Raw genomic sequence first — 6,142 nt, 5'->3', positions numbered from 1 at the left:
TGTTCTGTATATTTTTTACTTCTCTCTCCACAGTCCATTGTTAGCTCTTTTGGAATGCATGCTTTAAACCAAAAAATGAGGTATAAAATGATTTTTTTTAAATTACTGTATTTGTTTCCAAGATTTTTCTCCAGTGACATTTCACATTTCTATAGTGGGTAACAAAATATACAAGTGCAATATTAATGTAATGCAATAAATAATAGAACAGCAGCATGGGACAAAATTCCAGTCAGAGAGAAAGATTTGGGTGGAGGCGGCGGAGCGTTAGGACGCCGAGAGGCTGCTGCCGCGGTGTTCGGCAAAACGGACCAAATAGAGGGCGAATCCTCTATTTAATTCAACTCAGGACGGGAGCTGAAGAACGGGGTTCGAAGGGGGATTGAAGCAACTGGGGCTCAAGCCGCCAGGAGCCGAGAATCCGAAGAACAACCGGGTGCGTTTTTGCTCGCCATTAGGCATTTAGCTCAGCCTACCACTTTTTTTAGGTGACAAAAGACGTTGGGAAACACAGAAATATTAGCTACCCAATTTCTCTTTGTGGAATTTTCGGAGGACTTGCTTTGTTTTTTCCTTTTAGAAATCTGGGAACTTATTATTTAAACCATCTTCGGGGGAAAGCAACTCTCCCACTGTTAAAGAGAAGACAAAACTCGTCTGGCAACAGAGGGTTTTAAAAGCGGGAGAAAAGGTGAGAGAGTGGATTTAGAGCGACATTGGGTTAATAATAGATAAGAGGGTCCAATCTGAACTGATTTCTGGGGAAATCATTAATCAATAAGAGGCAAAGAGGAAAGGAGAGAACGGCCCCTAATTTAAAACCCAATCGAACTTAAAGGAGGATAAAACACTTAGAGGGAGCCGCTCTGGAAAGACTTATCTATATCTATATTTACAAGAAAGGAGGAAGCCTCTAAGTGCAACTGGTAACATACCATCTTTTTTTTTTTTTTTTTTTTTTTTTTTCTATAAGCAACAACTGTTTAAAAGCCTAGCAAATTTGGATAGAAAGTACATATAAAAGAAGGGCTGATCCCAGTCTGGGAAGAAGATTGGAGACATATGGTTTATCTGACTTTAAAAGTAAGATTTAAAAATTTAAAACAATAATAACAATTAACAAATAATTAAAAGGTGTGTGTTCTGGGGAAGAGGCATCTGAAGCAGATATAACATAATAGCCCAATTTAATCTTCCAAACTCAAGGAAAGAGTGTTGGAGAAAGAGCCAAAGTGCTAAAAAGAGGACACCTGAAGTATATATGACTTAATTAAACCCTCAAGTCAAGAGAAAGTGCAGGGCAGTAAAGGACGGAGGAGGGGATATCTGAATATATACAAAGTAATTGCCCTGTTCAATCTTTGGAAATAAGAAAGAGCACTTTGGATTGAGGACTGGAGAGGAGACACCAGGAATTTGAACAATTGATTTATTTAAGCATCACAAGTAAGAAAGAGTGCGTCGGAAAGAGGACTGGGGAGGAGACATCAGGAATTTAAACAATTGATTTATTTAAACATTACAAGCAAGAAAGAGTGCGTCGGAAAGAGGACTGGGGAGGAGACATCAGGAATTTAAACAATTGATTTATTTAAACATTACAAGCAAGAAAGAGTGCGTCGGAAAGAGGACTGGGGAGGAGACATCAGGAATTGAAACAATTGATTCACTTAAATATTGCAAGCAAGAAAGAGTGCGTCGGAAAGAGGACTGGGGAGGAGACATCAGGAATTGAAACAATTGATTCACCTAAATATTGCAAGCAAGAAAGAGTGCGTCGGAAAGAGGACTGGGGAGGAGACATCAGGAATTGAAACAATTGATTCACTTTAATATTGCAAGCAAGAAAGAGTGCGTTGGAAAGAGGACTGGGGAGGAGACATCAGGAATCTAAACAATTGATTTACTTAAATATTGCAAGCAAGAAAGAGTGCGCTGGAAAGAGGACTGAGGAGGAGACATCAGAAATAAATTTAAATTTATGTTCCTACCGAATTGTGATATTTAATTCTATATACTTGGCATCGACTATATAGATTGGAATTTTGGGGAATAGAGTTATATTGGGGGGACAAGATAAGAAGGGTATTAAATAAGGGGTATAACCTGTGTATATTGGCAGCGTATGTTTATCATTTAATGTATAGTAAGGCTACCTCCTTAAATTACTCTGTTAATCACTCTGACAACTCATATATGTGTGTGTGTGTGTATATATACATATATATATATAATAAATAAATAAAAATATATATATATATATATATATATGTGTATATATGTGTATATACATATAAATATACACGCCCATAAACATCCATCATGGCAACAGGAACAAAGAAAACTACCCAAGCCTCGTCAACAAGCTCCAGAAGAGGATCTGACGCAACATCCTCAAAATCACTCGATCCAACAGCACAACTATTCATGGAACAATTTAATTTATTTAAAGAGGAAATGAGGAGGGAATTTAAAGAATCCAGGGAAGAAACTAAAGAGGACATACAAAAAGAACTGAATTCCTTTGGAAAGAAATTGGAAAATATAACCAAAGATATTACTGGTTTACAACTCGAAACTAAAAAATTGGGATCCAAGACAGAGGAATTGGAGGAATCTAACAAAATTCTAAAAGAGAAATATAAGACAATGGAAAATAAACTACTAATTCAAGAAATTCGTCACAGGGAACAAAGTTTAAAACTGAGAGGGGTACCGGAGGAAATAAAAGAAGACTTATACGACAAATTAAACTTAGCTTTAGCAAACTTTATTGACATTACAGAAGCTGAAATGGGGACAGCGATTGATAAAATCTTTAGATTGAATTCAGCAGTGGCTCGTGAGAAGAAATTGCCACGGGATGTGGTGGTATCCTTTATAGGATCTAAATGGAGAAATGCGGTGTTACAACGAAGCTACACCTCGGAATTTTTAATAGACGATACAGCAGTGAAAATATTTAAAGATGTGCCTGTAGAAGTTCTTAGAAAACGTCAAGATTACAAATTCCTAACACAAGAACTGATAAAGAAAAACATCCCCTACTCATGGGATAGAATTGAAGGAATATCTGTGCTGTTTAAACAGAAGAGGTATAGAATTAATTCAATTTTTAAAGCTAAAGACTTCCTAAAGAAAATAAGATCAGAAGGAGGAAAGGAATCACAGGAAGAAAGATCAATGATGACAAGACATTTGGAACGTAAATTAAGAGAAGAGGAAGAAGCTCGTAAAAGAACAGAAGCAAACAGACAGGAAGGAGAAAGAAGTAATCATCCAGAAGGGGAAATAACGGAAGAAGACACATAACATAAGTTAAACTGATAATTTGATAAGAAACTAATAAATTGGAAAAATGGATTTAAAACTAGCCTCCTGGAATGTGAAGGGACTGAACTCCAAATTTAAACGTAATAAAGTTTTTCATTATTTACTTAAGAAGAAACTGGACATTATCTGCCTTCAAGAAATTAAGATAAAGCAAAAAGACTATAAGTACTTGAAGAATAACAAATTAGGCCAATCATTTGTTTCTCTAAATGAGAAGAAGAAAAGTGGAATTGTGATGTACATAAATAACAAAATAACGGCAAAAAAAATCTTTCAGGATGAAGAAGGTCACTCCTTAGGAATAGAAATTTTACAGAATGACATTAAATACCTTATAGTGGGCATTTATGCTCCAAATGAAAAACAACATGCCTTCTATAGGAATTTAAATGGAAAATTGAGACAACAAGAATATGAAAACATTATCGCTTTAGGGGACTGGAATGCGGTGATAGACCCCAGACAGGATAGGAAACAGCAGAGAAATAAGGGGGGAAAAAAAGGGAAACTTCCTATTACTTTTTTTGAACTACAAGATGAATGGAAACTAGTGGATGTATGGAGAAAATTCTATCCAGATAACCCGGGACATACTTTTTTTTCAGAAGCTTATAAGTCTACGTCACGAATAGATATGTTCCAGATATCTACAACACTTTCTACAAAAGTTAAAAATATTGACATTCTACCTAAATTAATTTCAGATCATAACTTATTAACCATGACTATAGAAGGTCAAAAGAAACAGTTCAACTGGAGATTGAATGATTTTCTTTTAAATCATAACAAAATAATTGAAGAAGCCAAGTTAATGTTGAAGAATTATTTCCAAGAAAACTGTAATGGAGAGGTATTAACGAAAACAGTATGGGATGCTTCTAAGGCGGTCATGAGGGGTTTTTTTATTCAAAAAGGAACAGAGATGAAAAGAAAATGGAATCAAGAACTTGAAACTATTGAAGGGAAAATCAAAATGGTGGAACGGCAACTTAATAAAGAACCCACAAGCGACAAACTTGATAAACAATTAAAATTTTGGAGGAAGCAATTGAATAAGGAAGTTACGAAACAAGTAGCCAAGAAAATAAAATTAATGAAGCAAAAACATTTTGAATCAGCGAACAAAAATGGGAAATGGCTATCAAACAGATTAAGACAACAAAAAGAAGAAAACACAATTATAGAAATTAAGATCAAAGGGAAGATGGAAAGAACCCAAGAAGGCATAATGGATGCCTTCAAAGATTATTATTTGGATTTATACAAAGATGAGGAAGTCCCAATACAGGAAATAACTAAATATTTAGACAAACAAGAAATAGCAGAAATATCCAAAAATCAGCAAATAAGTCTGAATGCGGCCTTCTCCATGGAGGAAGTGGAAGAAGCTATAAAAGATTTAAAACCCAACAAAGCGCCAGGCCCAGATGGCTATTCAGCAAATTACTATAAAATATTCAAAGAAGAACTTAAAGTACCATTATTAAATACTCTAAATGATATAAGGAATCATGGCCTACCAGAAACTTGGAAAACTGCGAACATTGTATTAATACCAAAAGAATCAAAGGACAAATCTGAAATGACCAACTATAGACCTATATCCCTTCTGAATACGGATTATAAAATTTTGACATCAATTTTAGCAAAAAGATTTAAAAAAGTTTTGGAAGGATATATTAATATAGACCAGAATGGATTTCTGCCTGCCAGATACATAAAAGGAAACATGAGAACAATAATAGATATTTTGGAGTATTATGAAATAAATAAAGGAGATAAGCTGGCCTTAATATTTGCGGACGCGGAGAAAGCCTTCGACAAAGTGAACTGGAATTTCATGAAAGAAGTTTTAAAAAGAATGAAAGTAGGGGCGAACTTTCTAAATTATATTGAAAATATCTATTTGGAACAGAAAGCTCAATTAATAATCAATGGAAGGAAAACTAAAACATTTAACATATGTAAAGGAACGCGTCAGGGTTGTCCTCTGTCACCGCTACTTTTCATAACTATCATAGAAATTCTAGCTAATAATATTAGGAGAAACAAGGAAATCTTTGGAACCAAAGTAAAAGATAAAGAATATAAGCTTAAGCTGTTTGCAGACGATTTAGTGGTAATATTAGAGGATCCCATAATACAAGTTAACAACCTGTTTCAAAGTTTTGAAGAATTCGGGAAAGTGGCAGGATTTAAAATCAATAAAAACAAAACTGCAATCTTAACCAAAAATCTCTCCAAAATGGAAGAGCAAGAAGTGGAAAAGATATCAAACTGTAAAGTGGAAAAAAAAGTAAGATATCTAGGAATATGGTTAACCAGTAAGAACGCGGATCTCTTTGAAAATAACTATAAAAAACTTTGGAGGAAAATCAAGGAAGATTTTAAAAAATGGTCCCAATTAGATATATCTCTATCAGGAAGAATAGAAACCATAAAAATGATGGTGTTATCAAAAATAAACTTCCTATTCCAAATGATACCAATACATATCAAAGAATCTACATTTAGAGAATGGCACAGAGATATTAGAAATTTTATATGGGAAAATAAAAAAGCACGAGTCAAATGGAAGACAATGACAAGACAAAAGAAGGATGGAGGAGGAGGAGTGCCGAATTTAGAGTTGTACTATCAAGCAAATATACTAAATTGGATCACAGACTGGGTAAAACTTGAAAACCAAAACATGTTAAAATTAGAGGGGTTCAACAACAGATTTGGTTGGCATGCGTATATGTGTTATGAAAAAGCTAAAGTCCATAAAGAATTTATGCAACACATGATTAGAAAAGTGTTATTAACA

The sequence above is a fragment of the Sceloporus occidentalis genome, unplaced genomic scaffold (genome assembly GCF_023333645.1).
Source record: "Sceloporus occidentalis isolate IW3139 unplaced genomic scaffold, rSceOcc1.0.p SCAF_7, whole genome shotgun sequence".
Taxonomy (NCBI): domain Eukaryota; kingdom Metazoa; phylum Chordata; class Lepidosauria; order Squamata; family Phrynosomatidae; genus Sceloporus; species Sceloporus occidentalis.
The sequence above is the reverse complement of the archived record's forward strand: the minus strand, read 5'-3'. Positions refer to the sequence as shown.